The following is a 14214-nucleotide window of genomic DNA, read 5'->3' as shown; positions in this document are numbered from 1 at the left end:
TGGCATTTTGAAAAATAATTTGGTGTATTTTATAAGTAATAAATATACCTAAAATTTTGCACAGTAATTCACCATTCAGAACTATGCATCATGTAATTTCTTACAGTAGTGAATTAATATATGAGCACAAAAATGTCAGCACAGCCATTTTTGATAAATTGTGCTATGTCCATGCTCTGAGTACTAAGGACTGTTTAAAACCAATTACACATATGTTAAGTATTTTACAAACTGTATTTTTAAAGAATATTGGTAGTAAAAACTGGAAATTATAGTTGCCGTACAAACAACATACAACTAATTGTCTATATGTCTTGTAAATCTGTGTATATGTTTACATCTATTTATGTATATACTTCAGGGCACAATTCAGTTTTTAAAATTTTATTGGTACATTTTAGATATACATCATGATTATTTATCATACAGAATTTGTACTGGTATGTAATATATCTTGAGTCGTCTTTTTTTCTCAATTCCCTCTCATCTTTGCAACCTCTCTTCTCTTATTTACAAAAGCTTTGTTTCCATATTTTCAATTATATTTTTTCTTTTCTCTTCCTTTCCTTTTCCCTATCCCTTGTTGCTCCTTCCATTTGAGAATTTTCTTCCTATTTCTCAATGTCTACCATACATTTTGGTCCCTATTTATCCTTTTGCTTTCTCATACCAGAGAAGCAATGCAATATTTAAACATGTGTGTCTTGTCTAATTTATTTCATTGAAGAATATGGTCTCAAAGTGCATCCATTTGCATAGAAAAGTCTCCAATTTATCCTTTTTATGATATAGTAGTACTGCAGTGTATGGAAAAACCACATCTTTGATCCATTCATTGATTGATGGGCATTTGGTTTACTTCTAAAATTTAACTTTAACCAATACTGCTGATATAAACATAGACGTGCATGTATCACTGTGCTATTATGCTTTTAATTCTTTTGGGAAGACACTAAGAAGGGGCATATCTGTGTCATATGGATCCTGTAGTTAATGTTTTTTGAGTAATTACCACAGTAATTTACCCAGTAATTGCACCAATCTATACTCCCACCAGCAGTTCAGAAGGCTTCCTTTTACCTCATAGCCCTGTCAACATTTGGTACTGGTTGATTTCTTGATAATTGCCATTCTTTCCGAGGTAAGATGTAATTTCAGTGTTGCTTTAATTTGCATCTCTCGAAAGACCAGTGGTGTTGAACATTTTTTCACATATTTGTTTGCCATTTGTACTTCTTCATTTGAAAAGTGTGTATTCATCTCAGATGCCAATTTTTGAATTGCATCTTTAAGTTTGGGAAGTTTGATTTTTTTCTCTTCTTTATATGTTCTAGGCATTAGTCCTTTATTTCAGGTACAAATAGCAAACATTCTTTCCCACTCTTCGGGTTGTCTTTTCACTCTTTTGGTGGTTTCTTTTGCTATACAAAAGCTTTTTGATAAATTGAGATCCCAGTTGTTGATTCTTTGTAATATTTCTTGAGCAATTGGGATTTTGTTTATAAAGTCTTTGCATACACCAGCATCTTTAAGAGTTCTGCCTATTTTCTCTTTCAGTGGATTTAATGTTTTTGTTTCAATATTTACATCTTTGATCTATTTTGATTTTAGTTTAGTGCATGGTCGGAGATAAGGGTCTAGGTTTAATCTTGAATGAGCAGAAAGCCGGTTTTTCCAGCACCATTTATTAGAGAGGCTATCTTTCATCCTGTGAATGTGTTTGTCCTCTTTGTAAAAGGTAAAGTAGCTAAGTGAGGTGGTTTCTGCATCTTCTGTCTTGATAGTATAATTTAAGTCAGGGATTGTGATGATCCTACCTTGTCTCTGTTACCCAGAATTGCTTCTGCTGATTCCAAATGAATTTTAAGAATGTTTGCTTTAATTCTGTAATGTATGCTTTTGGAATCTTGATTGTGATTGCATTAAATCTATGTAAAACTTTTGAAATTATGGCCATTTTCATTATATTGTTTATTTCCACTCTAGAATTAGGGATATCGCTGGGCATGATGTTGCACTCCTATAATCCCAGCACTAGGGAAGCTGAGATAGGACAATCTTTGCAAGTTGGCTCACTACAAAGTGAGCCCAAGGCCAATCTGAATTACATAGTAGCCAGACCCTATCTCAAAAAGACAAAAAAAAAAAAAAAGGGGAGGGAATATCTTTCTATTTTCTGATTAGCCTCTTCAGTCTCCTTTTTTAGCATGCTTTAGTTTTCAGTATAAAAATGTTTTACTTCCTTCATTACATTGATTCCTAAGTGCTTCATTTTTTTCAGTGTGATTATGAAAATGGTTTCCTTATTTCTCTCTCGATGACTTTTTTTTATTTGTGTACAAGGATGCTACTGATTTTTAAGTGCTGACTTTTGTCCAGCCACACTACTGAATTTAGTTAGAAATCTAGAAGTACTTTGATGGAGGTTTGGGGTCTTATATGCAAAGTATCATATCCTCTGCGAATAAAGATAATTTAACTTATTCCTTTCCTATTCTTATTCATTTTCTTTCTTTCTTTCTCTTGTCTCATTGCCTTGCTGATGTTTCCAGAGTTGTATTGAAGAGGTGTAGGTGGATTTTGGCTTTTGAGACGGCTATAGATCCTTACCCTTCAATTTACTAGGGATGAGAAGTTGCTTAGCCCCTCATTCTTTGGTACTGGACTTCTATAATACTCTTTATGACTCTCACACAATCTCGGTATTGGTGTGCAAGGAAAGAAAACTGATTAGAATGACTATATCACCTTGACTAAACTAATATTATTAGTAATAACAATGGGATATAGCACAGCCTAGAAAATGATAAACTGTCATAACTATTAATTTGTCAACTTTAATCATAGGAATAAAATTTGTACTTACATAACAAAATATAAAACAAACCAGAGATTTATAAACATTAACTGTCCCCTCAATTGACTAATTTTACCCTCTGGTGAGAAAATTTGAAAGGAATATGAGAAAGAAAATAATAGAAAAATAGAAGGAAAGAAAGAGATGTGACAACTTTGAAGGACAAATGAAGTTTACTGAAGGTTTTGGAAAAAGACAGTAGGGAAACAAAGAAGGAAGGAAAAAAAACCTAAAACTTCAGACTCATGAAAGAGCAAGAAAATGCAATAAAGCAACAGTAAGAACACCTGTAACCAAAAAACCCAAAATAGATTTTTCTGTGATTTAAAGCCTGTGGTAATCATCTGGGGTATATAGTTTTGTACTAGTATATACTTCTGAGCGTATCTGCTGTTACTGGTAGACAGAGGAAGAAGACAGAGCCCAGATCCTATTGTATCATCCCAATAAGCCTGCAGAAGGATTAGGATGGGGTGCCAGTTCAACTCTGCACCCCAGAAGTTCAGGCTGATCCTGGTTTTCCACTTTGGGACTGTGACCTGAGTTGTTCAGGTGTGTCTTGCCAGCTTGATGTCAGCTCCCTGATCCTGGGCAACTGCCATGGCTGTGCCTGCCTCAGATACTGGTCGAGCCAATCTGTGGCTGTTTTGAGTCCTGGGTTCAGTTAGTTCTAATCCCAAAATGACACCCAGTCAGTCAGTCTCTCCTGAGGTCATTTAGAATGGAGTCAGTTACCAGCTGCTGCAGCCCATTGCATCCACTGCTCTGATTCACTCGTGTGTGTTTCCCTGTAGGTCTCCAAGGCCCCAAGTGTCACCACATGTCTGTAGGTTGGAGCCGCCTCTTTCATGTAGCAAGGTGGGAGAGTCAGAGAGAATGTAATTCACCAAGGAGAAAGGAGTCAGGGAGAAAGCACAGTTTACAACTTCCATTCTGTCTGGGAATCTGTCTTCTCACTCTCCACATGGACTCCATTTCACCCTTCAGAACTTTCTTGGGTATCAGGAATCATGTTCCTGCTTCTTTTCTTCCCCAAGTTGCTATACTCTGGGATCCAGACTGCCAATCTCATAGATGCTTATTTGCTGCTTCCCTCTGCTCTGCTGTCTTCTCTGAAGTCCACAATTACTTCTACAATGGGTTGTATTACCATTTTCAAAACTTGTACATATATCACATAAAGCATAACTATATGGATTTTTAAAAATACATAGTGATGGGGCTGGGGATTTAGCTCAGTGGCAAAAGCACCTGCTTTGCAAGCAGGCAGTTGTGAGTTTGATCCCCAGTACTGATAAAAAAAATACATAGTGATGACTTAGTTATAAATTTTAAGAATCTTTTTCTTTTTATGTTAATGTAGTATAGGATAAATTAAATAGGATGCTATTTATAAAATAAATAGAAAGGAGCAATAATAAGAAAAGTAGCAAGTTATGAGATAAAATAATTTTATTACATTATGAAGTTGAACACTCAGTAAGATTATTAAATAAGTGTTAATTTATAAAATGGTCGCAAAGAGTCATCTAAAACTTGTTGAACTGGAATTAAATGCCAAGTGAATAGTAACATTTATATATCAGGCTCTCTATTCCCATGATACCAGAAAAAAAATGACAATAATAAGGGTTAAAACATGCTCAAGTTTTATCTAATCAATATATGAGAAGAGCCACAAAATGTGACCTTTTAGTATAGAGGACTTTTTTGTCATTTTTTTATGAGTGCATACATTTTGCTAACAATTGTTGTTCTTAGAAAAACAATGTGTTAATATTTAATTCTAAGGAATTCAGAAATCTTGTTTAATTTATTCTTTAATTTCAGTCTGTATTCTCAGAGAAGCTTATAATATTTCACTGTTAGGTATATTTGCTACACATTTTGAGGTATTTAAGTGGTTGCATGATAAATTTAGTCATATCTATTTCCCTATTCTGAGAGATATTGTGATTTTGCCTTTTGTTTTATTGGTTGTTTGATACCAAAACTATATCATAGGATGAATTCATAATTATGGAATATTATAAATGAAGTGCCTGAGGGTTCTGTTTGTCAAACATAATTTGTGTTTTGGATAGGGCAGAGATAGAGGTGTGATAGAGGTGGAGGTTTGCAGCATGAGGGACAGTGAAGATTTGATGGATGATATACATCACTGAGTTTCTTTTATTTTGATCTAAAGTTTATAGGGGGCTTAAAAAGCATTTTCAGGAATCATTTCCCTGTTTTTTATTATGTGGAGAGGTTTGTGCAGGTTTAAGAATACGCTTTTCCTCCTTGACATGGAAAGCTCATGGATACCTGTATACAGGATTCATTTGTAGAGAAAGATTTCATTATAAACACAGTGTATTTCTAAGATGTTGGACATTTGAAGTTTCCTAAGTTTCATTGTGGTCCAGGCTATATTTTCTTTAGCATTTTTTCTGTTTGTATAGTGTCAACATGCTTAGCAAAAGGTTCTTAAAATTAATTAGCAGTGTATGAATCATACAGTTGCTGTATACCCTGATTAGCATTTGCAGTGGTCAGCACTATTTTTTTTTATTGTGTAAATGCAAGATGTACAGTGCAATGTATTTTTATCGTATCTCTTCTAATGTATGTGCAGTAGTATCTACTGTCATTGCATATTCTATGGATGTAATCAAACCTTTGTCTTTTTTCTCAGGCATTGCAGTAAAGTGAGAAAATAGATCATAAACCTGTTGTAATCCTTTCATTCTCATTCATATTTTGAAGTAACAAAAGCTTTGAAGATACAAGGTATGCCAAATTTGGGTTTCATTAGTTGGGATTCTCTCATAATTGAGACTTTGTCTTTTCAGATATTTAATTACTTGGGTGCTTGGCACTTGTAAACATGTTTTTTAAACTTTTATCTTTTCCAAGTTTTCTCAGTAATGTGGTTATACTGTGAAGTGTCTGCTATAATTACAAATTTACTTTTCTACAAATACTGTTCCTTAAAATGTTTTATATTTTTCCTGTACCAAAATAATTCTACTTAGGTATCAGTTTGTTGTAAGGCAAACAAGAATACCAAGAAGAGCAACTTATTTTCATTTTGCTTGTTTCATTTAAATATTTATTAACTCCATAAATACTCCTTTCATTCTCAGTGTGTGCTAGGTACTGACCATCTGATTTTTGTTGCATTAAGATATAGCCTAGTAGAAAAAGTAAGTAAATAAGTATATTTTTAAAGCTAGAATTTTGGGTAATTTGTACTTCAGTCACAGTCCTAGGTATTTGTACCTTCTTGAGTCATATTTACCTAATATTCTATGGCTTAGAATATGAATTTTTATCTTTTCTTGTTATAATTTGAATTATGATACTGTCATGCTGTGTAAATGCAATCTAAGAATGCTACATTTCCATAAATCCTTCTTCTTTTATGTTTTTCATGTCATATGTTGGCATGTATAATACAACACCCCATACCATTTTTATTTCAGAAAGTCAGATATATTTCAAAAGTGGAGTTGCCTGTTTATAAACCGAGTTCCTTACTCCACTGTCCTCACCTCTTTCCTGTAGCATGATTGGTCATTTCCGTACATCTCAAAGACTCCATATTATTTCCGTGTTACTTAATTATATTGTAGGTTGTCTAGTAACAAATTGTTTTAGACCTGACAACATGAATGTCTTTATTTCCAGGTTGGAAGGATAGTTTTTTGGCTATATGATTTAGGTTGACAAGTATTTTCTTTTGGTATTGGAAGGTTGCTACCCACCCTATACTCCAATCTCCATGGAATGTGTTAAGACGGAAGACATATTTTTAGATAGGTAATGCATCTGGATTATTTGGAAAATTTTATTTTTTAAAAAGTATTTTGCTCCGAGCAGTTTACCTATAATGTATCTGTATTATTTTATTTAATCTACTTGAATTTCACTCCTATAATTTGACTTTATTTCCCAAATTGTGGAATGTTTGGCTGCTTTTCTTCAAAACAATTTTTTTCTTTTTTTGGTAATAAGAATTGAACTGAAGACTTCACATTTGGCAACCAGGCACAATGCTACTGACCTATATCCCTGAACGCTAAAATATATTTTAAAACTCTATTCCTGTCCCTCTTCATCTTGCCCTTGCTTTTATATGTGTTTAATGTCTAGATATTTTGTCTACCCTGACTGGCCACAACTTCAATCACTGCAAAATCTCTGGCATTTTCACTGTTCTCTTAGCCTTGCATCTACTCTTAGGTAGGCTTGGTAAGTCTTGTGTACTTGTGTGGTCCAGTGCTTGATCAAAGGCCTAATGTTCACTCCTGTGTAGACTTCCTCCCTAATCCCATGTTTATCTCCATCATTGGCAATGCCGTATAATATGAATCCCAGCTACATTAGCAGTTTTGAATTCCATACACTGCTACATCAACTCAGCAGCTGTCCCATGCTCTTGTTTGTCCCAAAGTGGGACCACAGGAAAATTTGTCTCAACCTTTGGGCATGGGCATATGAAATTTTCATCTTGGTGTCTGTGAAAATATTTAATATATAACTTACAGAAGGGAAAATTGGAACACATACAAGATGACTTAGCAATTCTACTTTGACTTACATAATTTGCTTAAAAATGTGCATATGAACATACATATAAAGGCACATAGAAACACTAATCCCTAATATCACAGAAAGCAAAACTAACTGAAGTCCACCATCTCTAAAATCATGCAGTATAAAGTATGGTGTGCCACACAATGAAATTCCATATACCACTGAATTTTATAAATAAACTATGTGTACCCTGGGTAAATCTAATAAATATAACATTGAGCAAAGGAATCCAGATGCTTCTTTTCAAGTCATATTGTTTGAAAGTATGTATGTTTCCACAATAAGTATATTGTCACAAAGAGCTGTATTTTGAAATCAGATTCCTGTGCATGGTAGATCTTACTTCAAATTTTATTAATAATTTAAAAGATTGAGGTGAGAAATGAAACATGTTATTTGGAGATCAAGAAAGCATTGTTGGATATCCCCAAATTATACCTCTTTTCTTCTCCGTTAAGATGTGTTTGGTTACACAGTAAAAGATGGGTGTTACTGTGATTTTGAGTAAAGTCTACAGAAATATTATTTACAAAGGGAGACATTTACCTAAATTTTGAATGAGTCTGTTTTACACTGTGAATTCCACAGTGTCTCTTGGTAGCAGTGTCTTACACTCTGCAATTTTCAGGGTTTGTAAACAACATGGACAGAGAAAATATTCCTTAGTAAAATAGTATTATCTCTTAGGGTGTTGACAAAGAGTCATTATCAGTGTCAGCACATTTACCAGAAATTCATTTACTCTTATCAGACATCCCAGGAGGCAGTAAATAATCATGGACCCACTCTTAACTTTTTCAAACAGGCAAAATCAGTTAAAGATGTTATGAGTTAGAATGGTGTATAGTTGTGGGGACAAGGGAAGGCATAATGATGGGAGGTGACAAAAAAGATTGATGTCCTTTATTCTTAAGTGTGACATTGCGTCATTCTCTACCCAAGTGATGTTTATAAAGATGTTTTCTCTTTGGCTATCTGGCCAGTTGGCACTTTTGCATCTTACTTTATTGGTATTATACTTCAAAAGATAAATAGAAACAATACACAGATAAAATAAATATAACCTAGAAAAAGCAAGGAATGATCAACATTGAATTTTGTGTTTGTTTGCATATGTTTTCCTAGGAGGCTTAGTATTGTAGTTGGGAAAAAATGCATATCTGTGTTCCCAAAGATATTGGTAATATTATCTTTCTAGTGGACACATATTTGTTTCTTTCATTAATATTTTGTGTTCCATGTATGTATATATCATAGTTTTATAATAAAATATTTCAAAAGTTTAAAAAGATATTTTAACTAAAATTATTTAACTCAAAGAATACCTGATTTGAATAATGGGAAACATAAAACTAAGGTAAAAAAACCATGAAGAATGGAGTAAAATACCACAAAAGCCAAAACATTCAAGTTTAAACTGTATTAAAATAACCAAAACCATTGGAATAAATTATATAAAAATTATGATCGTGCGAGCATATTCCAAAGGAAACTTTCAATATAATATGTTCTGAAAATTGGTGATCTGAAACTGATATCTACTTGGGTGAGAATTACATGAAAACAGGCAAAATACATTGGTATAAAATAGTAAATTGACACCTGTGTCACCTATAGCAAAATATTTTATATCTGGGATGATTTATATAACCTATACAATGAACATTAAACTGCTTTTTTGTCTCTGGTACTAGATTATGTTAAATATATGAAATATTACAACTTTGAAAAGTTAATGAAAATTCCTTAGGAGAATTTTAAGTTATAAACCCTTTATTCAGAAAATCCACTTCTATGTTTGTGTAGTCAATCAAGCATATAAAACCTATGCCTATAAAAATTTAGAACAGAGAAATTATTAAATACATCATGATGTACTCATACTGTGATTATTACTTAGCTTTTTCAGTCAATCAGGATGTCTGTATTTATTTATAGGGACCACTCTAAGCATATTTCTAGGAGACAAAAGCATATTACAATTTAATTTCAGTTTATTTACAGAAATATATAAATATGTATATTAATATATGTATATATGTCTATCCATATACAGACTTTACTGGTGATCATTGCTACTTCTGAAAAGTAAATATGTCCCTGCATGCTATCAAATTTTTATACTAAACGCATTATATTTGTACATACTAAAAAATAATAATTGTAGAAATAGCCATATGACAGCGTATCACTCACAGTTGTTTTGAAATATCTAATCTGTTCTTTAGTACAGTATAATATAAAAATTTATGCTTAAGGAAAGAATTAGAAAAGTAAAGATATAACAAAATATAAATAAGTTATATGGAAAAAATAATTTGTGAATCTTTTAAAAAAGCTGATCTCTAGTTAGTGAGATCATTAAACAAGAGACTATAAGTAAAATTATCAAAGAGAATGATCTTTGATTGTTTGACTAGAATCAGATGTCACTGTATTATGAAGTTAATTTTAGGTATTTTATTCCCATAGTATTAGAAAAACTGAATAATGATCAAGGTTGTGTGATCATTAAGTGTTATGTGATAAATATATACAAAAATATCAAAAGTAATTTTATTTTGCATGGAATTAATTGTGGCATTTATGGTGTAATAAAAAACTTACAAAGGTTCACTATTACAACGTGTGTATATTACGTAGATTTAGTAAATGTACTATATATATATATATATATACTGCAAAACAAGTGTTTCACATGATGAATACATATAATTTTGTGTCAATTAAAAATAAAAACAATAAAGAATAAATCATTTATATTAAACTAAAATAAGATTCTGATCAATGTAGAGAGCCACTTACGTGTCACTGAAAAGAGTGGATGATATAGGAAATTAAGAAAAACTAGCTTTCAGAAATAATTGCTTAAAACACAATATTCAATTTGTGTGTAATTACACATCATAGAAATTGAATCATGAATGCGCTGGATTTGGATATAACTGAAACTCAATTATCGCATGTAGTACTAGCCTTTGATATCTGTGAGTTTCATATCCATGGATTCAACCAAGTGCATGTTACAAATTTTACTTTGCACTGAACATGTATGGATTTATGTTGTCGTTTCCTAGTCAGTGTAATATAATAACTATGTCACATTAGATAATGCAGGTAATCTAGAGATGATTTAAAGTGTATGGGAGAATGTATAACTTATGTGCAAATGTAACATTATTTTAAATAAGAGACTTGATCATCTGTAGATTTTAGTATCCGTGTGGCATCTGGAGCTAGTTCCTCATCAATACAGGATGACTGTAATTTGAATTGGAGAAAATCATTCTAATGATTTTGAATGTGTCTGTATCCTATTTACATGGGAGCACTATGGATAAATGACCATATTTATGGAAATTCACATATGGAATATGAAAATAGCATAGTATAGTGGTTGCAACTTGATTATATGATGGTGATTCTGCTATTCTGTACTTAAACTCTTCTCTGACCTTACTGCCTTTTTTTCAAACATGCAAAGTAAAACATAAGTACTTCCATTCTATAGGATTTGTATACTAAGTATGTGGCACAAACCTGGACATAGTCCATAGTATAACATAGAAATGCTAACATTTAATTAGGCAGTGAATTATACACCTCAATGTTAAGTGTGCCATTTAAAAATCATAAAAATAAAATATTCCTATACTTTAAAAGATTTATTTTTGAATAACAGACTATAAGAAAATTCGATAGGTTGTCAGCCAGATATTCTTAAACATTACAGACAGAATAAGGTGAGATATTAAAACAAAGCGTAGCCCTCATTTTATCAATTCATCTGTAAGCAGAGTATCTTCACCATAGTTAAACTCTAGGACCAGGAGAACCGCAATTTGTAGACGTGCTTTTATTACTTCTCAGCTTTTTCTTCATTCTGTTCAAATAAAATCTAACTTACTAGTAATTATCTTCATTAGGCCAGTATTCACATTTAAAGATTTACAGAACATATGAATTACTGTTGGAATTTAACTTGAATTTGCATTGAATTGAGATGGCATGTGCTTCAAATGAAGAAGCATTGATCACTTTTAAAAATTAATCTTCTGTTTTATAAACTTTGTTCACCATTTCAATTGTTCCTTCATTAATTCCCCTCAGTTTGTTGTGTAAAAATTTTGCCTGTCATTAATAATTGCACCAATTAGTTTGATATTTGAAATCGTTGTAAACGATATTTTTATTTTGATCTAGTTACTGCTTGTACTTGGAATCACATTTAATTTATTTTTATAATCCATATAGCCAACAACCCTCCTAAGTGCACTTATTCTAATACATAGATAGTTTGATGTTCATTTGGAAATACATTCAGGTGAATAGTGAAAGTTCCAGTGGATTACATTCTAATCATTGTATCTCTTTTTCTCTTGTATTACTGTCCAACATAAATGTGGAATACAACTGGTGGTATTAGAAATCCTTTTCTCATCTGATCACTAGAAGATATTTGATTATTTCAGCACCACCTGTGATATTAACTGCAGTTTAATGATCTTAAATATGTAAGGTTATATTATTTTACATGCATTCTAATCATAACATTTTATATTCCTCTGCTTTTCTGAAATTCTTTAATTTTGTAATGTTAAGCCATCTATACTCATTCTAAGATAAAATATAATTTGTTCATGGTGTATCAAGCTTCATATAACTTTAATTCAGTTTGCTAAATACATATTTTTGTTGTTGTTTTATCCTGAGAGATATACTCTGCTTTTCACCTCTATGTAATTGATACCTTGTCTGTTTGGTGTAAAATTTATATAAAACACTTAAAACATTTGGAGAAGTATCATAGTATTTCTAGTTTTTACAGTGTTTCTGTTTGAGATTGATATCACTTATTTTTCATTTGTGGGGGAAATTCACCAATTTAATCACTAGCACATGGGACTCATTGGAAGGAAGGTTTTTCTTAAAAGGTACAATTTGTTTAATAAATATAAGACTACATAGATTTCCTCAACTTTGTTTTTAAAGTCAGGTTTACTTGTGGTTTCATAAATTTCATTTTATTGGCATACAGTTATTTGTAGTTTGTCTCTGTTTCCAGAGTCAATAATGACATTTCTCATATTAATAATGTGGGTATTTTTCTATTCATGGTGAATGAATTCCTTAATGTTAATGAAATGTCCATCGTTATCTCTCATTACCTTCCATTTCTGGGAATCTCCTTTTTAATATTAATAGAACTTTTCCAGTTTTCTGATTAATTTTGCATGGTGTATACTACGTTTATTATTGTTTTCACCTTCACTGTGACTTTTGATTTGTATTGCCCTTCACATAAATAACATATAATTGTCATTTGCCTTTTTTAAGCCTGAAAATTTCTGGCTTTGTTTTAACTGGAATTGTTTTATTTTAAATACTAATACTTTTATTTGATTTAAAGTTGATTATCTTGCTGTTAATCTTTTTCTAAATTTTTGTTTCTCTTCTCCTTTAACATAGTTTTGTGTTTTGAGTTTTTTATTATTCAACCTAAATTCTTTATTTAGAACTTTCGTCGTGGCAGTTTATTTATTCGAAAACAGAGGCCTCTGTGTTTTGTCCACGCTGGTCTCCAATAATTGGGATGAAGTGAGTCCCAACAGAGCTTCCGTTGTATTTGAGATTACAGGCATGCGCCTAAAGTGCTTATCAACTGCCACATTTTCAAGATTTACTGTTACCGATACAAATTAGATTTTATCAAGCAACAAATTGTCTCAGGTTTGTGTGATTGTATCTTATTTGAAGTTTGGAAGTACAATTTTGCTGGATATAGAATTCTGGGCTAACAGTATTTTTTAAAAAATTTCAGCATTGAAAACTCCTTTTTCTCTGGTCTTGCTCAGAAGTAAGCCATCTTTTAAATCATAGTTCTAAAATAGGTAAGGTATCTTTCTCAGATTTCAATTGGTATACATTTGTTCACATCACTGATACTGTTTATGTTTCATATGACATATATAGTTAACTAGTGTAGTATTAGATTGTAGCTAGGGATGTAGCTCAGTGGCACAGCACTTGAGGCCATGAATTCAATTCCCAGTACTGAAAAAAAAAAACTTGTCACTCTTAATATCCCATTTATGTAAATAAAAATACAGCAGCATAGGAAAAGCCAAAGAAAAGCTCCCTTAGGGAAAATACACATTTTTGTTAAAATATATAAATATGTACAATGTATATGCAAAATAAGATAATTACATTTCCAAGAAAAATACAAGGATTGTTTTGTGTGTATGTGTGTGTGTGCATGCGTGCGTGTATGTTGAGACAGGGTTTCACTATATAGTTCAGGCTGGCCTTGAACTCACTGTAGAGCCCAGGCTGGCCTCAAACTTGTGGCAATCCTCCTGCCTCAGTCTCCCAAGTACTGGGATTACAGGCGTGTGCCACTGTGCTGCCCTTTTTTTTTTAACCTGGAATCACACTGATGACCTCACACTTAGCAGGTACGTGCTATGCTACTGAGCTATACCCTCAGCCTAAGGATTGCTTTTAAAATTGCTCATTTTTGGTAATTTGACATGATAAGAATGTGAGAAGAAATTAAGAGTTTTTAATTAAGAAATTAAGAGTTTTCATAACAGTGAAGGGATACTTGTATTGCATATTATAAAATATTCGCTTCATATTCCATACATAAATTGACCTATGTAAATATAATACATGTGTTAGTTGATTCAGCAGCAGGCAATATATAGAGCATAAGTAGAAGTAACAAGTATTTGAATAGGTTTAATATAAAATTGTATTCTATGGTTAAAGGC

At 32.1% G+C, this 14214-nt stretch overlaps 1 long non-coding RNA gene across 1 annotated transcript in view; it reads left to right on the top strand.

The window, feature by feature from the left end:
- LOC134474538 (uncharacterized) overlaps window positions 1-14214 on the top strand; it is a 64193-nt gene that overhangs the window by 32429 nt on the left and 17550 nt on the right. Inside the window, exon 5 of the long non-coding RNA XR_010045380.1 lies at window positions 5535-5629. This is a non-coding gene — a long non-coding RNA (uncharacterized LOC134474538). The remainder of the gene's footprint in view (window positions 1-5534; window positions 5630-14214) is intronic.

The sequence above is a fragment of the Cavia porcellus genome, unplaced genomic scaffold (assembly GCF_034190915.1).
Source record: "Cavia porcellus strain 051 isolate PalLab524CR breed Dunkin Hartley unplaced genomic scaffold, mCavPor4.1 scaffold_33, whole genome shotgun sequence".
NCBI lineage: Eukaryota > Metazoa > Chordata > Mammalia > Rodentia > Caviidae > Cavia > Cavia porcellus.
This window is presented reverse-complemented; position numbering and strand designations above follow the sequence as displayed.